The sequence below is a fragment of the Symphalangus syndactylus genome, chromosome 9 (assembly GCF_028878055.3).
Source record: "Symphalangus syndactylus isolate Jambi chromosome 9, NHGRI_mSymSyn1-v2.1_pri, whole genome shotgun sequence".
NCBI lineage: Eukaryota > Metazoa > Chordata > Mammalia > Primates > Hylobatidae > Symphalangus > Symphalangus syndactylus.
In genome coordinates, this window is record NC_072431.2 from 102,157,732 (window position 1) to 102,162,712 (window position 4,981).

A 4,981-nucleotide genomic window follows, 5' to 3' on the forward strand; every position below is an offset into this window, starting at 1 on the left:
GTAAGATATTCCTTAGGAAACATTGCAACATGGATGAAGCCAGCCCCCTGGCACCCTGCAGAGTGTGCACTACCAGCCGGCAGTCTCATCCTTGGTTCACTCAGTCGTGGGTTTTACTAGAAGAAGACTAGGGTCCATTTTAATGTATGCTAAAAGATATAAGAGAGGCATTCAATGCAAATATTAACCTGGACTAGTGTTTAATGCCTGTCTCCAATGCATTCTTCCCACCAAAAATCTGGCGGTGATTTTGGAGGGAACTTATGGGAATCATTTTAACTCAGCAAATAAATAAAAAGACTTGCTGCCTGCAGTTTATTGTGATGGTCCGGGCTTCCCTGTACAGTGAGACAGATGTGCACTGTTCAACCCTAGGCACTCTTTAGAGCTGTGTGCTACACAATCCATAAAAGCAAACATGGCTGCCCTGGAGACAGAGACAGAATAAAAACAAAGGGGATTAAGACAAGGCACTTACAGTCAAGAATTTACCACTTAATATAAAAATAAGTAGCTAAAACATATATCTAGGAGAAACTCTCAAATTTCTATGACCGGCTTTTCAGAGGCTACTGCCGCCAGGAGTCCCGGTACTATCAGCCATGGTCAACCACACCATGTTCTTCGACGTTGCTGTCGACAGTGAGCCCTTGGACCACGTCTCCTTTGAGCTGTTTGCAGAAAAGTTTCCAAAGACAGCAGAAAAAGTTCGTACTCTGAGCACTGAAGAGAAAGGATTTGGTTATGAGGGTCCCTGCTTTCACAGAATTATACCAGGGTTTATGTGTCAGGGTGGTGACTTCACATGCCATAATGGCATTGGTGGCAAGTCCATCTACGGGGAGAAATTTGAAGATGAGAACTTTATCCTAAAGCATACAGGTCCTGGCATCTTGTCCATGGCAAATTCTGGACCCAACACAAACTGTTCCGTTTTTCATCTGCACTGCCAAGATGGGGTGGTTGGATGGCAAGCATGTAGTCTTTGGCAAGGTGAAAGAAGGCATGAATATTGTGGAGGCCATGGAGCAATCTGGGTCCAGGAATGGCAAGACCAGCAAGAAGACCACCATTGCTGACCGTGGACAGCTCTGGTAAGTTTGACTTCTGTTTTGTCTTAACCACCGGACCATTCCTTCTGTAGCTCAGGAGAGCACCCCTTTTGCTTGCAGTATCCTAGAATCTTTGTGCTTCCACTGCAGTTCCCTTTGGGTTCCATGTTTTCTTCGTTCCCTTCCATGCCTAGCTGGATTGCAGAGTTAAGTTTATGATTATGAAATAAAAACTAAATAACAATTGTCTGTCCTTGTTTGAGTTAGGGCATTGATGTAGGCCTTACTTGAAGCAGAAACAGGTTACTTCTGAAACATCACTTACATGCTTGCTTAATTCTACATAGTACTCAGTTTTTTTTTACTTTCCAGACCCAGGAAGTATCAATGTTATTTATTGAGTGGAATACTGAAAATGTAGGCAGGCGCTGGCCGTGGTGGCTCACCGCCTGTAATCCCAATGCTTTGGGAACCTGAGGCAGAAGATCACTTGAGGACAGGAGTCAACATCAGCCTGGGCAACATAGTGAGACCCTGTCTCTACAAAAAATAATTAGCCCGGCCTGGTGGTGCATGCCTATAGGCCTAGCTAATCAGGAGGCTGACCTGGGAGGATTGCTTGAGCCCAGGAGTTAAGGCTGAGGTGAGCTATGATCATGCCACTGCACTCCAGCCTGGGTGGCAGAGTGAGACTCTGTCTTTTAAAGGTATGCAGGGGCAGGAAAAGCAAGGAGCCAGAAGTTAGAGGTTGGACCAGTGCTCAATGAGTTCATGCATTTAGAGGTGTTCTTCAAGGTGACTAGTGTCACAAACTGTGAAATCTGTTATGGTTCATTTTCTGTAACAAAGCTAAACTTGAACACTGCTGGTATTCCTTGAGGGAAGGCTATTGGGCTTTAGGCTCTATGGGGAAGGGTCGTGGGCCCTTTGAGTAATTTGAGTTGGAGTATGTAGGTCAAGTTTATACATCTTTTAATTATGGTGGAATTCCTATGTAGAGTCTGAAAAGCCAGGTACCTGGTGCTATAGTCAGTCTCCCTGCAGAGGGTTAAGGCCCAGACCACATGCAGTAACTAGTTACTGCTTCTAGCATATAGAGCCTCTCCCTAGCTTTGGTTATGGAGACTTTAAGGTCTTGCCAACCTGATCAATCTGAGCCATAAGATCTGGTCAAAGCGATTCCCTTCCCTTAATTGAGGACTTGGTTTCTCATGAAATTAAATGTACAGTGCTGGCAATTAGATGTATAGGCTGAAATATACATATCAGAGGACAATCTAAGCTGAGAAAACCCCGCCACTGCCCATCTTAACTGACCTCTAAGGTTCTTAACCCAGCAATCAAGTTTGCCTATCCTGAAGATGTGAGAGTTGATCACTTAGTGTGTTCTGCAAATTTTTGTTTTACTGTTTGCCTGGTTCCTTCTGCATGAATTACTGATGCAACCCCCTCTACCACCACCACCACTTGTTCATCTCAGTCCTGTATGTTGTCTGGTTACTTATCCCTGGGTGACATCATTCAATGTCTTAATGTAGTTTAGCTCAGGCCTGAGCACAACATGGAAATAAATATGCTTTCATTATAAAAAAAATTTTTTTTGATGTCTATGGCCTCTGAAAATGAAAACCAGAAACTTTAAAATCCATTTATCTTCATATAATGTGCATAAAAGTTATTTGGGGATTCCTGGACCATTTTCAAATATGATTTTAGTTGGATATTTCACAATCCTGTTATTTTTAAATTGCCTGTTTTCTTAAAATTTATCACCTAGATCTTTATGACTGTTTTTAGCTTTCTTGTGAATAAATGAGACTGGCTGCTGGGAGAAGCAAAAAACCACATGCATATACACAGTTAATGGAATAATACACAGGTAGCAGCCATATGACAATTCCATTATTTGATCTTTTCCATTATTTGATCCTTTAAAAAGGAAAAAGCTTACTTTGTTTTTGTATATCTTTTTCTAATTCAGTCTAATGATGACCAGTTTAAATTTCTAGTCTACAGGCATACAAATTTTGAAACAACAAATATTAGGACTTTGAAAACTGTCAGCTCATTATGATCATAATCTTATTTTTAAAACTTTTTATTCTTAAAAAAATTTTATTCTGAAATATTTTTTCTTAAATTTTTTATTCTTAAAATATCATATGTCCCTACCTCACACCATATGCAAAGATTAACACAACATGGATCGTAGACCTACATATAAGAATTAAAACTATACAACTTTCCTAGAAAAAAACATAGGCATAAATCTTCATAACCTTGGATTAGCAATAGTTTCTTAGATGTGATCCCAAAAGCACAAATGACAAAAGAAAAAATAAATTAGACTTTATTAAAATTAAAAACATTTGTGCTTCGAAAAACATCATCAAGAAAATAAAAAGACAACTCACAGAATGGGAGAAAATATTTTGAATCATACATTTGATACGGTACTTGTCTCCAGAATATAGTAAGAACTCTTAAAACTCAACAATGAAAGGACAAATAACTCAACTAAAAAATGGGCAAAGAATTTGAATAGACATTCCTGCAAAGAAGATACACAATTTGGCCAATAAGCACATGAAAAGATGCTCAACATCATTAGTCATTAGAGAAATGCAAATCAAAACTGTGGTGAAATTTCATATACATTAGGATGGCTATAATCAAAAAGGTAGACAATAACAAGTCTCAGTAAAGATATGAAAAATTGGAATGCTTATGAATTGCTAGTGAGATTGTGAAATAGTACAGCCACTTGGGAAAACAGGCTGGCAGTTTCTCAGAAAAGTTCCTGAAAAGATTAAATGTAATTCCCAAATGACCCATTCCAGTCCTAGGTATATTCCCAAGAGAATTGAAAACATATTTCCACACAAAAAACTTGTATGCAAAGGTCCACAGCAGCATTATTTATTATTTATGGCTAAGACATGAAAACAATGTGCATGTCTACCAACTGATGAATGGATAAACGAAATGTAACATACCTATATAAAAGAATATTAATTGAAGTTTTGATACATGCTACAACATGGATGAAACTTGTAGACATTGTGTTAAACGCAAGAAGTCAGACACAAAGAGCTACATATTACATGACTCCATTTCCATAAGATGTCCAGAATAGGCAAATCTATGGAGACACAAAACAGAATGAGTGACTGCCAGAGACTACAGAGATGTGAGAAGGAAAAGTCACTGCTGACAGGTACCTTTTTGAGGTGATGAAAATGTTCTGTAATTAAGTAGTAATGACAATTCAACATGTGAATACATTTTTTTAAAACCCACTGAATTATGTACTTTAAAAGAATGAATTTTATGTTAGGGGAGTAATATTTTAATAAAGCTGTTATTTTTTAAAACTGTGTATACATTTCAGAAAAAGAAAAACCAGAATGGGAAAAATTTACTCCGATTCTAACACTACAAAGTCCCTACAAAATTTATTTTCTAAAAGAAATATTTTTCTTTTATAAAAATGAAACAACTGAAGAGACTGTGTGATTTGTCAATTTATAGTACAAAAATGATCCGATAACTCCACAAACCACTCGAGTGAACTGTACATGAAAATGTTGCATCCATCAGACCCAGAGAGTCCTTGCCCCAGACTTTAGTACACATTAAAATGAAGCTTCCTAGCCCAGGTGCGGTGGCTCACGCCTGTAATCCCAGCACTTTTGGAGCCTGAGGCAGGCGGATCACAAAGTCAAGAGATTGAGACCATCCTGGCCAACATGATGAAACCCTGTCTCTACTAAAAATACAAAAATTAGTTGAGTGTGGTGGCACACACCTGTAGTCCCAGCTACTAGGGAGGCTGAGGCAGGAGAATCGCTTAAACTTGGGAGGTGGAGGCTGCAGTGAGCCGAGATCACATCACTGCACTCTAGCCTGGTGACAGAGTGAGATTACGT

The 4,981-nt window shown here is 39.0% G+C and overlaps 1 pseudogene; it reads left to right on the forward strand.

Moving 5' to 3' along the window:
* The first annotated feature begins 602 nt into the window (after window positions 1-602).
* Window positions 603-1,298, forward strand: LOC129490747 (peptidyl-prolyl cis-trans isomerase A-like; annotated as a pseudogene).
* Window positions 1,299-4,981: the final 3,683 nt, after the last annotated feature.